The following is a 17,124-nucleotide window of genomic DNA, read 5'->3' on the forward strand; positions in this document are numbered from 1 at the left end:
CCCCTTGATCTACTTTTTCAGCACTGACTTAGCCAGCAATAAATCCGAGCCCGAAGCCTCGGTGCAGACCCTGCCCGCAGCTCCGCGGTGGCTGTTCTCGCCCTGTCGCTGGGACTTTTTGTCCCAGCTTTGATGCTTTGACAAAGTCGCAGCTTGCGGACTCGCTGCGGTGGCTGAGCATCTCGGCTCGTGTGGGGTGTCCAGCCTGGAAGGCTGACCGGGGATGCTCAAACCTTCAATCCCAGCTCAGGCTAAAAATCTCAAAACAGTAAAAAAAAATAACAAATTTGACATTAACCCTTTGCCCAAAATCTCAAGAGGCTGAAGCTCCTTTGCTGCAGGCGCGCAGTAGGACTGTGCCGTTTGGGTGGGTTTGCCCCCCCCCAGGGCTGCCCAGTCCCGCGGGGGCCCCTTTCTGCTGGGTGACTGCAGGGAGGAAAGACCCCCCCAACACCCCCCCAGGGACTGGTCCCACGGCCCGGCCCCCGAGTGGGTGACATCCCCGTGGATGCCTCCGGGCGAAGGATGTTGCCGGGGCGGTGTGTGTGGGGGGGTCTCTCCCCACCGGGGTCACCCCTCGGTCTCGGTGAGGCTGGGGGGGGGGTGTGGGTGTGAGGCCATGACATCACCGCTTCTGCTGCCTATTGGCTGCCCGGCTGATGATGTCATCGCTGCCCCTGCTTAATTGCCCGCTCATCCTTTTCTTTTCCCGCCCCGCCGGGATGCAGCGTTCCCACGGCAACGCGCTGCGCGCTCCCTGCCCACGGCCACGCGTCCGCGCCCAGCGGGGCAGGGCGGGGGAGACCCCACTATGTCACTTCTTAACTCTGCGGGGAGCGACTCGTGCGTGATGAGTTGTGACGCTTAAGAAGAGTTTACTTGTTTTAATTAAAAAAAAAAAAGAGTCGTGATGTGTTGACAACCAGCGCGGGATGGGAGGGATGCTCGCCTGGAAACTAAAACTCCCAGCCGATGCCTTAAGCAGCCTTTGAGGTCGGTGGGTGCTCAGTGTCTTCAGGGAGCCAAAAAAAGCTGCAGTCTCGTTTAGTAAGACTTAATCTTTTACCAGCCCAGAAAGAATACTTATTAAGGACCTGGCTGCGGTCTGGCTGGAAGGAGAAAGTTAAAAAGAAACTTTAAAACATGACAAAAGAAACATTTTAAAAAAGAAAACTCAGACTGGAGGTTTCAAGGGTGAGGTGGTTGGAAATGTCTTTTTAAAAAAGTGAGTTAAAAGCAGCTGGTCCCTCAGAAGCGGCGCTCTGGGAGCAGGGGCCGTGCCGCTGCCCTCCTCCAGCCCAGTGTCACCATCCCAGTATCATCTGCTGCTGGCTGCACGCTATTTCCAAGGACAAAACAAAGCCCGTTACCCCAGAGTTCAACTTTGACCTTGCTGTGGCAGGATTAAAATCTCATGAAGGCGGACAACTCGATTGCAAAGAGTTAATTCCCCCCCTCCCTTCTCCTCCCCTCTGTTTTTTTTTACTCCTTTTCTTTCCAACTGGCCTGGTTTGCTGCTGAGAAATTGGGAAAACAAACAGAAAATAGACCTCGGCCTTGTGGGTGCTGCTGTCTGGAGGATGACGCAGGCGACCCAGCGCCGCTGCGGCCCGGGGAAGGATGCACAATTGGGGCTTTATCTTCTCCCTCTCACGTCTGTGGCTCTGTGCTTTGCTGTCGGGGTTCGTTTCTTGTTTTTGCAGCATCTCTCGAGAGGCTGGTTGTAGGGAGTCCTGCGGGCCGCAGAGGGGCCGTTTGCAAGTGCAGGGAAGAAATGCATCGCTCGTGTGCTGCTGCGGCCTCCGAATCCTGTGGCTAGCTGGCATCACCCGCCGGTGGCCCTGAACTCCAGTTTTGCCCATGTGCTGGGGCACCTCGGTGTGCTCCAAAAAGAGCTGCATGTTCAGCATCAACCGCTTCAGCGGGGACACCTCCCTGTGCCTGCCCTGGCTCTGTTTCCATCTCCTGGTTGCAATTTCTGCTTGTTTCTTGTAGCAGGAGAGATGTTTTACCCATGTACAGGCAGCAGGGAGAGGGGTGGGGGTCCCTGTCCTGCTGTCAGTTGCGGGGACTGCTGTGGAACACCATTAATGCTCATTTTCTCAGGGGAGAGAGGTTTTTTCCTAATATAATCTAATACAGCTTTGTTCTCTTATTATCTTTTGTACTGAAATCTGGGTTTGGAAACAGTTTTGGTGAAAAGTTGAGTTTTGTAAGAGTTAGGGTTGCTTTGCCCTTTTTTATGAAAAAACTCCCACCTCCCAAAACTTCAAGCGACTTTAATGGTAGCTTTTTATGCATCCTCTGGTCTCTTTTCAAGCTACAACTTTGTTCAGAGTTTCCTCGGCTAATTTCCAGCCGAGTGCTGGTGCAGCTCGTGGAGTCGGAGTACCGATGAAATGCTAACGTCTTGGTGAGCTCAGACTTCTGCTTGGTATTGCAGCTCCCATTTCTGCTCCAGCTGCCCGTTGCGTTGCTGCTGGGCTGGTGGGACCAGCGGAGGGAGGAAGGTCGGAACAGAGGATGCTTTGAACACCTTTGCAAAGAAGCTGAGCGCTGGCTGGCTTTGGAGAGAAAGATGTCTCCTTACCCTAGGCAAAGTAACACCTAGTCAAATTTTTAAACGGAGTTTTAAGAGGCTGAAATAAGTGAAAGCCTGCTTTGATCTCCTAAAATCTTGTCCGTGTTATGAGGCAGCCACCTGTTAGCTAATAGATGGGGGGGAGAAAAAATGTACCTTTGCTGCTGGTGTGGTCTTACCCTTAAGCAAGAAGCTGAGGGTGCAGCTTTGCTTCTCGCGAGCCCTGGCTGCTGGCAGTACCCTCTTTTGCCACCCAGGCAAATGCATTTTTCATTTATTATATAATGGCTGAGTGTGACTGACATAGCTAGTCAGGAGTCGGAGCAAACCTTTAACTGAAAGGCTCTTCCAAGCCTGAGAGGGAGGGCGATGCAGCTGAACAGCTTCCCATCTCTTTGCCAGACTTGGGCTGGTCCCTGCCAAGAAGCAGCGATTTGGGGCTCGGGAGAGCGGGCGGGTGGTGGCGGGTGCCCGGGATGCCGTTTGCAGGGCTCGGGCATAAATGAAAGCAGATGTCCGATCTCCAGGCAGGCCGGGAGCATCACCGGAGCCGCTCAGACTGGGCGTCTCGGAGGATGCTGTGAAGTTGGGGCCAGATGTACTTAGACGCCTAACTCCTATTGAAGTCAGTGGGATCTGGGCTTTGGAAGCAGAGGCTGTGCCAGACCATGGACTGAAAGGCTCCTGACCCGTTTCAGGCCAAGCTAAGGATTATTGTTTGCCTACAAGCAGGCTGCCAGGAGCCGTTTCGGACACGGCGCCTGTGCTAGCCCTCTCCTCGCGGGTGCTGCTGGGAGCCCGTGGCGCAGAGAGGCCTCTCGTTTGTGGTACCCGGGCCAAGAGCGTTGATGCGTCCTCCTGGGCTCTGAGTGCGGCTGAAACAGTCCCTGAGATTTAAGTAGGGCAGGCAGAGGGAGTATTTTACTCGCTGTTTGTACCAACTGGGAAAGCAAGGCTTGTGCGAACCTGTGTTCACGGATGGTTGCACTGGAGCCGTGCATCGCGGCGCAGTGCCCTTGGTGACCCTCTTGCCCGTGTTTTTTTTTTTTTTGCTTTCTTGCAATGAATGTGGAGGATGCTCAGGGACACGGGGGGATGGCTCCAGCACTTCCATCTTGTGCGCTTCCTTCGTCTCCCACCCTGGCCTGGTGCCCCAGCTTGTCCTCCCCGATGCAATGTGGAGGATGCTCGGAGGAGGAGCTGCTTCATGGGAAGGGGAAGAGTTGAGCCCTGTTGTTGTTTCGTGGCTGGCACGATTTGGAGCACGTGGCTTTCAGGGGAAGGGTAACTGCTGGGCGCCAATATGGGTGTGGAGGGTGTCGAGATGGTGCAACTGACCTCGGGGAAAGTAGAGGTCATGGAAATATAGGCAGGGAGGGCAGAGAGAGCCCAGGGATTTCATGCAGGCATCACTCCTGCAGCTGGGCAGGGAGGTGGGCATGGGGGTGAAGATGCCTCTAGCCCCTGGGTGAGCAAGAGCACACCTGTGGGCAGGGTCTGGAGTGGTACCCTGGGGCAGCCTTTGCTTCGGCAGGGGATGTGGAGCCTGGGTTTTGGGTGCACAGCATCCCCAAGAGCAAGGGGAGATGGGCAGAGCCGGCTCCTGGGGAGGGATGGGGAGAGCATCTCCATTGCGTGCAAATCCAAATTATTGGGAGCAAAACTCCACTTCAGGCAGGAGTAATTGCGGTGTAAATCAGCTCTGTCCTGCCTTTGGATTTCAAAAACCTTTTTAATTTTTTTTAATAAACCCTGTGCTATCCTCCGAGGACTGGGGAGGGAGGGTGAAGGGGGAGGACAAACCTCCTGGTTTTCAGCCCGGTATTACTAAGCAACCATGTCCTGAAATTCACAGCCCAATGGAGAGAACTTTGTTTACCAGGAAGAAAACACTTGAAAAGGGGAATCTTTGGCGGAAGCATGACGGGATTAACGCTGGGGTTTCTTTAGGCAGTTTTGTTGTTTTTCAGGGCCTGACCTTAGTGCTCTGATTCGCTTTTGCCAAGCGACTCTTTCCCTGCCTAATTTAGAGTGTGGTATTGTGCTGGGGTGGGAAGGGGGAGGTGGGAGAGCCAGGTTTGGCAGCGCAAATAGGAGCCTGAGATTATCTGGTTCAGAGCAGAGGGAGTCGATCATTAGATGCTGTGCTTCTGAAAATCCCCTGTAATTAATTTTCTCCTGAATTAATTAGAGGAATTGTGAAGGAAGGCTGGGCCAGGAAGGTGCAGGGCAAGTTTTTCAGGGTGATATATAGGTTGTTGGCAGAGCAGGAATTAAATTGCTTTCCTCCTGCCTCCTGGACTGCTTGCTAGAGCTGCTCTCAGCTGTGGCCAGCGTGTGTGCAAGGGTGCGAGGTGCTGCGTGCAATGTGTCACCGGTGACACCGTCCCGAGTGCCAATTCAGGGCATTTACCTTTTTTTTTTTTTTTTTTGTGTGCCACTGGCGCAACCAGCATTGAAGTGGGATGGATGGGATAGACAGTTCTTTGGAGCCGGCGTGGTGAGGCTGAACAGTGCTGGGCTGTGCGAGGGACCATCGTCTCCAGGTGCTGCCCAGGACGTGCCCTTCACCAAAGGGGCCAAACGGGAGGAGGAAATTCCTTCTTAATCTCTGGCTTCAGCAGGGGAGAGGGTTTAGATGTTGGTTTGTTCTCAGCTTTGCCGTGTCTTTGGTGCGTAACATGGGTGGAATCACTGTCTCGACTCCGCTCAGAACCAGGGGAGCAGTTAGTGATGCCACGAGCCTTTAGTGCACGATGGCTTGCACACGGAAAGGTGTGGGAATTTGGGGTCCCTGTGCTCAGCAGAAAGGTCTCCAGCGTCGTCCCCAGCCTTGGCTTCCTGCGTCCAACCCTCCGCTGGTGTCGAGCAGCAGAAATTCCTGGGCTAGTGGGTGTGCATCATCCTCCGGGAGCTCACCTACTCGTGCCCAGCCGGGGTGAAGGTCCTGCCTGCCCCGTGGCCCCCAGCTCGGGCTGCTTTGTGGTCAGCGGTGGCTAATCCTTCCTTCCCCGCTCGGGGCTGGCGGAGGCGGGTGGGAAGGGAGGGCAGGTTGACGAGCATGGGAATCTGGAAGGCTATTCAGCGGTAATTATCAGCCTCAATACTGAGCGAGGGGGAGAAGGGGGGGAGCTGGGAGAGAGGGGAAGACCCATGGGGAAAAGCAGCGTGGGGAAGAGATTCCTCCCCCTCTGTCGCTGTGGAAAGGGAGCAGGCTGGGGGCAAGGGGAGGGATGGAAGGGGTGACATCTTCAGGCAAATCCTCCCTCCCCGTGCTGAGGATGAGGCGGGTGCTGTGGCTCTGCGAGCACCGTGCTGGCCAGCTGGTCCCTGGGGGATGCAAGTGCCAAGCCTGTGCTTTGGTGTCAGGGTCCCCCAGCCAGCTCCTGACAAGCTGGTCGTCATGGCATGGTGCAATGTGCTATTGCACCTGCTTGATTAACCCCAATTAGTCCAAGTGCTGTTGTCTCTTCAGGCAGTGGTACCTCCTGGGGGCACAGGCTGAAGGGAGGTGGGGGAGAGCCCTTGCCAGCAGCTGGTGGGACCTGGGTAAGGAGCTCCTGAAGGCTCCTGTGGTGACATATCCGATGTGCCTGACCTGAAAATGGGTTCGGCATATCCAAACCCACAGGTGAAAGTGGGGTTGGGGTGTCTATGTTTGCAAGGCACCTCGTATCTTTGTATCAGCCATGCACACGGACCTCGGAGGTTCTGTGACAGGGGAATTAGAAGAAATCAGTGATCTGCAGGTCCTCCAACCATTTGGGAGCCCCTGTCCTGAGGGGGTTTGTTTAACACTGGCTTTTCCAGTTTAGGATACTTTTGAAGTAGGTGCTAAAGACGCTGGATTCAATGTCTTGTGGGAGGAATGATCTGTGGTGCTGGAAATGGAGACTGAGCTGCTCCGTGCTCCAGGAGCTCACTGCTTATCACCTGGCAAAGGATTTGCTCTCCTAGCCTAGCTTCACCTTCCCAAATGACTATCAAATGTCTTTTCCCCTTAAATTTCAGCAGAGCTTTTATTTATCAGCAGTTTGGTATATCCTTCCTGCCAGATTATCAGTAGAAGGTACCCTTCAAGGTTTAATCCCAGCTCTAACAAGCTGTGGCACATCATTTGGCTCTGGCATTATCCTTTACAGCATCCAAACTGGTTGCCACTATGGGGACCAGAGATGGTTTCTCCAGCAGTTTTCACCCCAGGCAGACCAGGTCTGACAGCACTCTGTGTGCACTCAGGGGTCCCTGCTCCCCTCTTAATTTTTTTTTTAAATAAAAAAAAAAATAAAAAAAAAAAAATTTTTTTGGTCCCAAAATCTGGAAGGCTTGCAAGGCTGTATTGAGCAGGGTCTCAGGTTGCGCTTCCCAGGGCCAGGCTGCCACCGAGCCTCTGTTCTCCAGCGGTCCCGGTCCCGGTGGCCTCGCCGTGCCGTCCTGCTGCAGGTGCGCTGCCCTCGGCACCGCCGGGAAAGCAGGACCCGCTTCTCTCCCTGCTGCTGTGTCTTCGGGGCTACAATGCTGAGGGTAATAAAATCCCTGAGGTCCCTCTGCCCTGCTCTGAATGGGAGCTTTGTCTCTGCAAAGAAATGACTTGAAACTGATCTGGGGAAAGGCGATTGTTATCTGAAGGCTCCTGAACTGTTTGGATCCTGACTTTGTTAGAGATCTTGTAATTTAAACTTCAACCTGCTTATTAGAAATTTGAGATAATAGTTTAATAATAAAAAGCAGATTTTTTTTTTTTTTCCCCTTGGTTCCTGTGTTCCTGTCCTACTCTTTCTCTCAGCTGCTGTGGATATTTAATCATCTGATATGTGCCCCCCCTTTGCTTTTATTTTTTTAAATAGTGGGATGAAATGGCAAGATGTTTCTTTTTGAGGTCTGCCAAGGAAAGATCATGCAGGCCTGTCCCTGCGGTCCCCGTGCGTGCATTTTAGAGCGTGCCCACGGAAAGCTGAAAGGAGCTGGAAGGAATGCCAACTTGTGAGTTGTCTCCAGTTTGTGTGGGTCCCTTCCCCTTTGAGGGTCTGGAAGTCCATCCAGGTAAAGGGGGTCCCCTTCTTCATGGGGGTCCCCTCTGAGGAGTGCCTTGGACCCCCGCAGCTGCCCGGTGCCTGTGCTCAGCCCCTTGCCCTGCCCTGCTGGCTGCAGCCCCGCGGAGGGAGTTGGAGTGGGATTTGGGAGCTCTTCCCAAGAACGATCCTCATCCAAATTCCCCCAGCTGGGCAGCAGCTCCCTGGCCCTGAAAGAGCCCGGAGGAAACGTGTTTGGACATGTGAGGGGTGTATTAGCATTCCTGCCGCCCTTGTTTCCCCCTCGCCCTCCCCGTGCTGGAGGTGGCCACTTGCCATGGGGCTGGAGGTGTTGATCTGGGGTCCCCGCCGGGGCTGGGGTGCCGTTGGGAGAGGCTGGCACCCCGTGGGTCTCCCCCGGGGCTCGTCCGTGACGTGGGTGGGCAGCAGCCGTGGTTTTGTTCGGCGACAGGCGGTTACGCTCCGTCCCCGGTTCCCTGCTGCTCGCCCCGATTAACGGATTTCGTAGCGCAGGCAGGGCTTGCTGCTGGGAGCGCGGTGCCAGAGCCTGTGTCTGGCTGGACCGAAGCGGCTCCCAGGGTGCAGGAATGCGGAGGGCTGGGTGGGAGCCCACACGGGTGACCCCAGTGGGTGTGGGACCGGCCACGGCGGAAGCCACCCCAGCGGACCCGTGTTGCTTTCTGTACTCAGTACCTTCGGTTCATCCCCTCGGCTGCTCCCAGGGTTTGGTGGTTTTTTGTTTTTTTTTTTTTTTTTTTTCTTCTGTGGCTGCCTCCTGTGGGAGTAAAAGCTAAGTGAGCTGAGTGGCCCCGGGTGAGATGCTATGGCTCTGTCACGGTTTGGAGGTGGCCACCGGGCTGTTAATCACCCCTATGTGGCTCGGACCCCTGCTGCCACCCCCCCTGCGCATAGGCTGCCGTGTCGTGGTGCTCATTCACGTGTTTGAATCGGTGGGTTTAGCTGGGGCTTTGCCCTCAGAAATCGGAGGGGTGGGTTAAGACGCAAGACAGGGATGCGGGTGTTGGAAACCTGCTGCTACCCGGGTTGCATTCTGGCCCTGCTCACTGCTGAGTGCCTCGGGCTGTGAGGATGCTCTTGGTGGTCCTCGTGGGGAGTGAGGAGCCTCCCAAGGGCATCCTGGGGGGCCTGCCACTGTTGCAGCATAAGTCTTTCTAGTTGTGCGTGGTGAGGAGAAAATGTCCTTACAGACAGGCAGGGTTTGACAGGCCTGCCCGGAGCAAAAAGGCTGGGACTCAGCCAGGAGGAATCTGGCAATTTTAGCTTTTACAGAGGCTGTTGGATACTAATGGGTCCCATGGCTCTCGCTGGCTAAGAGGAATTAAAGGGAGACAGAGCTCAGCCGGAGCCATGACTAGTTTTCAAATTTGGCAAACTTGCTGTTTAACGACTGTAGTTGGGCTCATTTGAAGGCAAAGGACCAAACTCACAAAGCTACCTGTGTGCAGTCGTGTTTGTGAGCTCTGGACTTGCTCAGGCACTCGCGTGGTGGCACTTCAGCCCTGGGCTCCTTTCCAGGCTGGGGCTGTTTGGGGTGGGCGAGGGGACGTGCTCCCCTTCTGCGCCCCTGTTCTGGCGATGGGCAGCCCCGGGGGAGAAAGGGAATTGTATTTGACGGGTCTGTAGGCGCTCCTGAGCGATTTCCTCCTGGGCCCAGGTTATGTTGGTTCATATTGGCTCCTGCTCTGGATGCCACTTCCATGACATCATTTGGCTCTTGAAGAGTGGAGGAGGTGAGACACTTCTGAGCGATTATCTAGTGCAAATAGCCCATGGTAAATAGACTCGAGAAGTATTGACACTGAGACTGTTTCTCTTCCTAATTTCCTGCTCTGGGTGAGTTTGCCAAGTAGCCAAAAATAGAGAGGGGGGCACCCAAACCCTTCAATCCCAACCTCAAACCAAGACTTCAAATTTCAAGTCAGGGCATATAGCTACTGTCATCCAGGTAATTGTATTAGCAGTTAATGACATAACTTCCACGTGGGATCTTGGCCTAGCACTAATTTTAGGAAATGAGTCTCTATTTAGCCTGTTTGTATTAGCTGGGGATCTTCCTCCTGCACCGGTACTCTGGTGTTCTCACCATTACGCTGTCAAACCAGTGGTCCCTGCCCTGAATGGAGCAATCCTGGGACAAATTGTCCTAAAGAGACATTAAAATTAGTGCCTGTTGACGTGCCCAGTGGTTGCCTCTTACCCCAATGGCACCCAGGATGGATGCATTTCCAAGGTGAGGAGGGATGAACACAATCCTTGAGGACTGATGGGCCTGAACTGCGATAACCGGTAATTTTCCCATTGGAAGAGCGTTGTGTATGCTCCCCATCCCCTGCCCAACCTCTCTGCCCCACGGAGCGGGCGCTGCCGGCAGTTTTGCCTTGCTCCCCTCCCACAGCACCCTCCTCGCCGGCCGTGCGCAGGGTGAGACCCGGCTCAACGCAGGGGCTCCGGCTGTGTCCCAGGGCGCAGCAGATACTCTGCGTTCTTGGGCTGGCAAACTTTAACTAACAGAGCCCATTTTTTATTAACCTGCATTTCCTTCTGGTTCCACTATTACCTCTGCAGAAAAGAATCTGACCCCTCGCTCTCAGCATCACCTTCACTTTCTTTTTTTTTTTTTTTTTTTTTTCCCCTCCTCCCTGCTGTTGCTTTGTGGTTTGGGTGAAACTCTGCAAAACCCTTCTAAGGCTCCCCATGCCGACCAAGTGATCCCTCAGCTGTGTCACCGCTCCCTCCTGCCTTTGTGCAAAACTCCTGAGAGAGCTTTCAGGCTGGCACAGCAGCAGTGTTAAGCCCGTCATAGGTCCCTCTTAATTAAATTTGAAAACTGCTTGGATAAGAGGGCTTTCTGAACGAGTCAGGTGCTGGGCCATGGGCCTGAACGACTGCCACAGACTAGCACTACCACCCACAGTCCTGATCCCCATGACATGTGTACAGATTATGGAGAAATCCCTCAGCAATGAGCCTGCTTTAACTCCTTCACGCTCTGGGGCTTTTGCACGGTGCTCCGAGCTGTCCCCGGAGCCTGACCCTGGCAAAGGGACATGCTGGTGTCCCTGTGCCGCCTTCCCAGGGCCTGGATCAGCAAACGGTGTCGGTAGCAGTGGCTACCCCAGTGCTGGGGTGGAGGTGTGCTGCGGACCTCCCTGGGTATGTGCAACCTGTCAGGGGAAAGTGCCATCAAAATATTTTCTTTGGATGCGGCACATAACGAAAGGAAGAAAGTCTCCCAGGCTGTGGCTGCGTGGCCAGCGATAAGAGGGAGGTTTAGTGTCCCCATTTTGCCAAGAAGGGGTGGAAGTGGACAGAGTCCCGTGGGGAAAGCTCTGTGCAATGCAAGGGGGATGACCTGCTTTCTTCTGGGAAATGCTGTGTTTGCTTCACCCCAGCCCACCTGGGTCCAGCTTCCCAGGAAGCCTGCCTACCCAGCCTGCAGAAGAGGGCCACGGTCCCTGGTAAATACTAAATAAATAGCCCAGACCTGTGCTTTAATCTACCCTGCTTGAAGCAGACCCAGCCCCTGCCAGCTCTGAGACGTGTTTTACGTTGCAGCTTTGAGCTCTCTTGAGTACCCCCTCTTGTGCACCCACCTGCATTAGGCATCTTACTTGTTGCCATGTACATGGAGCATGGAGCTGACCACACGATTGCTGGAGGCCTTGGGGTTTCTTAAAAAAGAAAAAACTTTTTCCATCTCCATGCAGAGGAAAAAAAAAAACCCAACCCAAACTCCAGCAACCCAGTCCCCATCCTTTAGGCACCTGGATTCTGCCTGGGAGGTTTTATAGGGAGGTTTTGCCAAATGGGTGTTCAGCGGTGTTGAAGCTGTACCTTGCCCCTGTTCCTGAGGTTTTCCCTGCATATGCATGCTGGTTTCCAAAACTCAGTGCTTGCCTGGGATGGGTGAGAGCTGGAAAAAGCCAGGCAGGGCTGCGCACATGCAGGGCGATGCGTGACTTCACTAGCAGCAGCAATGGTTTAGCCTTTTATCGCAGCTCCGAGTTCTTGACTAGTGCTTTGGTCTAATGGCAGTGGGCGTTTGAAGCAGGAGGGAGAGGTGGTTTAGGAGGAACATTAAAAAGCAATAATGCAGCTTGTTGAAGTATATTGAAGCCTCTTTCCAGCCTGGAGTTTTGCTGGAGTCAGGGTTTTTTTTCGTCTCCTATTAAATCACACGTTCCCAAGGAGCATTTGAGCCTGGCGCACTGGGCACGTTTCAGAGTCGGGCCAAAACCAACAATTATCTCCAGTTTCAGGAAATTTGAAGCTGTGGTTAACAGTGTCTTCTTGAGGACTGACAGATGACACAGGTGGCTTAGCGTGCAGCCAACGCTAACCCTGCGTGTCGATGACATTAATCAACTCGACAGGTTGCGGTGTGGCAAACTGCTCAAGGTGGGTCTCCCGGTTGGGAGGTCAGAGGTTCAGGTCTTGGAGGAGGTTTGCATGAGCGCGGGCTTGCAGCCGGCCCCGCTCGTGGACGAACTTGCCGCGTTGGATCGACGTGACCCGCGGTACTCTGTTTCCTAGCATGGCTCACTGTTGTTATTTCCCCAGGCGGTGGGGAAATCGCTCTATTGCTTCCTGCAGAGAAATGGAGGTAGAAGTTTTTATAGGCTGTTACTAGGCCTTTACCATTAAGTAAGGGCTGAGGGAATACTTTATTTGCTGAAAAGTCGCCTTTCGCTTTTTCTGCAACTATTCTGATCAAACGTATTGAAAACTCGGGGTTCCAGATGCCCCTCTGGAGGCAGTCCTGTGTCTGTCCCCCCCTCATTCTGACCCCAGCTCCTCTTTTACTCAAGCTTGGATGGTTCTGGGTTCACGAGGCAAAAAAGGGAATTGTCTCAGCTCGGTGAGCGAGCCAACAGCCAACAATTTTCCAAGCCCTATTGGTAGGTCCTGGGATCTGCCAGCCCGACGGGGCGTTCGGCATCTCTGTGTGACTGGAAAATCCCAGTCTCTTATTCTACGGGAACGGGGATCACAAGCTCACAGGAGCTACTACCCAAATGCCTGCAGTAGGGAGGAAGGATATGTTTTATCCAAGTGAGTCCCTGCTGTTTGAGTTCCTGGTTAGGAGCTTGATATCATCTAAAAACCAACATGGGGAAGTAAACAATGACTCTGTTTTTATCTTAGTCCTCTTTTTCTTTCTCCCATTATTTAACCTTTTAATTACTTCAAGAGTAGCTGAAACCGTAAGTCCCAACATATGTAATGATTTGTTTGTTGGGGAGCCTCTGCTGCTGGTCCCTTCCTGTAATCCTGTAAAAGCTGAAAAGAGGAAGAAATATTTTTCTAAGGCAGCTGAAATGAGTCCTCCTTTGGCTGTTCACTGTAATAATACTAGGTGTGAAAAACCCTCTGGTATTTATGAGCAGATGTGATTCAGGAATAATAAAGACCTGAGAACCTGTCATAAGATGATGTGGATCAATGAATCATCTGCCAGGTATGGCAATTTTGCATATCAGGCTACATACCTGAAACTGATGCTATTTTTATGGTGGTGTCTGGTGCCAGTGGGACTTATGGTCACTGAGCAAGCCCAAAGCGTTCCCAGAAGGGAGAGAGACCTGGCTGCTTTAGAGGAACTTCACCAGGAAAGAAACTTGAGTTGACAGGAACCACCACTTACTGCTGTCTCCAGCTTTGATGAGGAAATTTATATTTCTGTTGAGCCGTGCAGAGAAAACAAATATCACCCCCATCAGCTGCCTTCAAAGGAAAAAGCTTCCTACCCCTCGGTTTTGCCAAAAGCTGAGCAGTTAACATGGCACCCACGTGCCTGCGGGCTGCGGTGGCGTCGTGAAAGCCTGGAGAAAATGTGTTCTTCGCACAGGTCTGCAGGAGGGACCTGGAGCAGGACGGCGATGTGCAACACCAGGCAGCAGTTGCGTGCAGAGCCACCCTGGGCCAGCATCCCTGGATCTCTTAGGCTGCAAATTATCAAGATCGAGGGATTTGTGTTCCTTGGCCAGTACTGGTAGAGAGCCACCAAAATGCTCTTAACCACTCTACCTTCATTTTACATCAGCTAACGGCTGACTAGGGGCCTGAAAAGTTTGCTGTTGCTTTTACAAAAGCCTTTCCTTGCTGCTTGTCTTCCTTTCTGTGGTTTTCCTCCTGTGCTTTCTCCCCTTCCCTCTTCCGCTCTCCCTTGCTTGAAGTCCAGGGAAAGCATGTGCAGCCTTCCCAAGAGAATGTTTTGGCATAGTCATAACTTGTTAAATACTGTAATTAAAATATTTTTCTCATTAACTTGGAAATAATGTTTCTTCCTAAATTATACCAGAGGATTTTTTTTTTTTTTTTTGCTAATTAAGTTGCCAGTTTCAACAAAACTGCTTCAGAAAATCCGGGAGTTGTGAGGCTGCCCTTGCTTGGTCCCTCAATCTGCTTCCTCCAGCCAGTATCATCTGCAAAACAGGGGGAGGTTGTCAAAGGTGATTTAAAAAAAGGGTCTGCTCTGGTTGGGTGGTGGGGCACAGCTCAGAGGTTCACTGTGAGTAGATGTATCAGGCTGCGTTTGGTCTAGTAATGTCTTCTAGCGTTTCCTCGGTTTCTCAAAATGATGAGAATCCCTTGAGGGTCTCGGTCTGGTTTTGTGTTGGGAATCTAAGACTTGTGAGTTTGCTGCTATCGGGGTGCTGCTGGAGCCCTCATCCCCATGGGCTGCACAGGCTGATGGAGTGAACCAGCACAGCAGGCAAAAACCCAGTCTGCAGAGGACTTGCTCCTTGCCCTGTCCTGTGCTGGCTGCATGGCACTTTCTCTCCTGTGTTAAGCTAAAGCAGCAGCAGGACCCAAGTATTCACAACTGCTGGGACTTGCATGCAAAACAAGGAACAGTTTCCAGGGGCCTTGGGTGATTTTTCTGCACGTTTATGGATTTCCCTCTAGGGATGCAGAGTGCTGTGGAGGAGGTTACCCATCAGACTCCTGTAAAGGGCTGCAGGAGCTGAATCCTGGAAGTGTAATTTTCTGCAAGAAAGCTCTTGGAGTTTTTGCATTAAGCACAGTACTGGTCTGGTTCTGTCTTGGTGGCTTTCCAAGCCTGTTTCTTTAGACTTCTTGTCCTTGCTCAGGTGCTGAGGTGTAAGAAGGCTTGTGCAATGGTCCAGGGAGCTCAGGGTGGTGGAGTCCCCGCAGGCTGGGTTAATGCTGTTCACTTGAGCATCTTCTAAACTTGGCTGTGGTCCTTGAGGCTCCTTTTGAGCATTGTCCTAAATTCATCCCATTCATGTGAAAGGGTCTGTTGCTCCTTTAGCAGCTGGTGGGGGCTTGTTCTCTGTGGGTGTAAGTCCACCCCACAAATGTCTCTTCTAGCAGAGGGCTCAGTCCCACCTCTCGCTTGCTGCAGTTAAGGTCCCTGCCAATAACACCTGGGGGCAGCTCCTGGGGAGATTCCTCACCTCCTAAAAGAGTTTGTTGTTTGATGTTGTGAATCATGTTTTAGGAAGTCTCCTTTTAAAAAAAAAAAAAAAAAACAAATTTCTTCCCTGCACTTGCACACTCCCACGCACTCCTAGTGCTGGTCTCCTCCTCCCAAACGTGGATGGGTTTGGGTCTGTGCAAAGCCGGGTGGTGTCAGCCCGGCTCTCCCACGGGCTCTTTCTTCCCGTGGTCTTCAGCATCCCCCGTGGGATGGGGGGAATGGGAGCTGTCGGGTGCTCCGAGGGCTCCCTGCAGCCGGCGGGATCTCTCAGGTTACAATCCCAACAAAACACCTCGTTCTGCTCCTCTGACAAATACCTGTCCACGGATCCCAGTTGGGTGTTTTCTGTCAAGCTGGTGATTGCGGTTCAGAGCAAGGACAGACTTATGTACACATCACCCTGGCAACGTTTAGGTAAAAGCCTCTGAGAAGCACCGGGGTGCATATTATGGGCTATTGCCTTTTTTTCTGCTTGTGCTCATATGGGCTTTTTTCCCGACACTAGCCCGAGGTGCAGGGAACACCCGAGCTGGTTTAATTACCTTCCCTGCCTCGTGCTTTTGAAAATTTCTACCTTGTGTGCCTTTTAATTTTTCTAAAAATTTTTTCTTTTTTTCTTCTTTTTTTTCTTTTTTCGACTTATGTCTGTTCCAAACCCCGTTGTGGACTTGTGCCCGAGAGTCTCGCAGGGACAGTGCAGCACGCGTGAGCTAACCCCAGGGCAGGGTGCGAGCACAGTGGACCTGGCTTGGGCTGCCTGATGCAAACTGCCCAAGGGCTTTGTAACGAGAATGGGTGGCCCTTGGATTTACTGAGTGTATCACTGAGGTTAATGCAGCAGCATCTGGAAAGCTTTCTGCGTGAGGCTGCTTGAATGGAACTCAGGCCAAACTTGTCACAACTAATTTAGTCATCTAGAAACGAAGAGGCTGATCTAACCGGATAAGTCAACCCACCAGCCTTGGACCTTTATTTTAGGATGGGATGTAGGCTCCCAGCTCTCTCCTTCAACTTCCAAGGGAAGCAAGGCAGTAGCCGGAGGGGTGACTCCCCTGCCTAGCGAGAGATGCTCCTCTCCAAGGAGCTGACAGCGTTTGGGACACTGGGGTGAAGAGGTTGCATTTATTTCTCTGCTTGTATGCTCATTTTTGTTGAGGGCTTTCTGAATATTCAGGGAGCTGTTTAAAGAGCAACAGATGATATCAAACCTAGTAAATGTTGGGTATAAGAAGACTGAGCTTATGAGCCACTTCAGTTGGGCTAGACAGGGTGTTTTACTGACCTGCTGTTATTTGAGAACTCTTAAATAATCTTAAACTTTAATCTGAGTGTGCCAATGGGATCATTGACCTCAAGGATGTCCCTGTGTGCTGCTTTCTGAAGCTAATCTAAGTTTTGAAACATTCTTGGGCTTCTGTCTTAAAAATATGATGCTATGCTAGACTTCAGCAGTACACTGGAATGCAGAGGCTCCTGATTTTCACTTTGCTACCAGTGGTCTTCAGAAACCCTGGGCTGATCACTTTACCTCTCTCTGTATCCCTGTCTCCCCTTGTGCAGAACGGGAATGTAGCTTCCCTCCTGCCAGCACAGGTTGCAAAATATATTTAATGTTACTTCTCCACTTGGAAAATGAGTAAACCCTTCCCTGCGTTTGCGTTATTGTTGTCTTGGGCAGTTTGAATAAAGGCATTCTACAAAGAAGTGCTTTTTGGCGTCCTAACGCGTCGCAAAGAGGAAACAACGTGTTCGGTCTTGTCTCGTGCACGGTGTTTGCTCACTGCAACCAGTTCATGGAAGAGAGCATAGCCAGTGCCAGCGGGCACCCGGAGGGCTTGCGGCCGGGGCGTGCAAAGGTCCTTGAGACTGAGAATGGACCAAACAGTGCTTGCTGGGGCGTTGTCATTCATGGTGAGATCCCTGACTCTCAAGGGGCAGATTGCATTAAAATCAGTGTTTGGTTTTCCTCATTGCAAAGACGCAGAATTTTGGAGAGTATCAGTTAAATCGGCTCCCCGCCCCTGTTGCCACTGATGCTGCGTCTT

At 52.4% G+C, this 17,124-nt stretch overlaps 1 long non-coding RNA gene across 1 annotated transcript in view; it reads left to right on the forward strand.

Moving 5' to 3' along the window:
- Positions 1-7,464: 7,464 nt before the first annotated feature.
- The window catches only part of LOC128151351 (uncharacterized), an 87,446-nt gene continuing 77,786 nt past the window's right edge, over positions 7,465-17,124 (forward strand). Inside the window, exon 1 of the long non-coding RNA XR_008238351.1 lies at positions 7,465-7,564. This is a non-coding gene — a long non-coding RNA (uncharacterized LOC128151351). The remainder of the gene's footprint in view (positions 7,565-17,124) is intronic.

The sequence above is a fragment of the Harpia harpyja genome, chromosome 14 (genome assembly GCF_026419915.1).
Source record: "Harpia harpyja isolate bHarHar1 chromosome 14, bHarHar1 primary haplotype, whole genome shotgun sequence".
NCBI lineage: Eukaryota > Metazoa > Chordata > Aves > Accipitriformes > Accipitridae > Harpia > Harpia harpyja.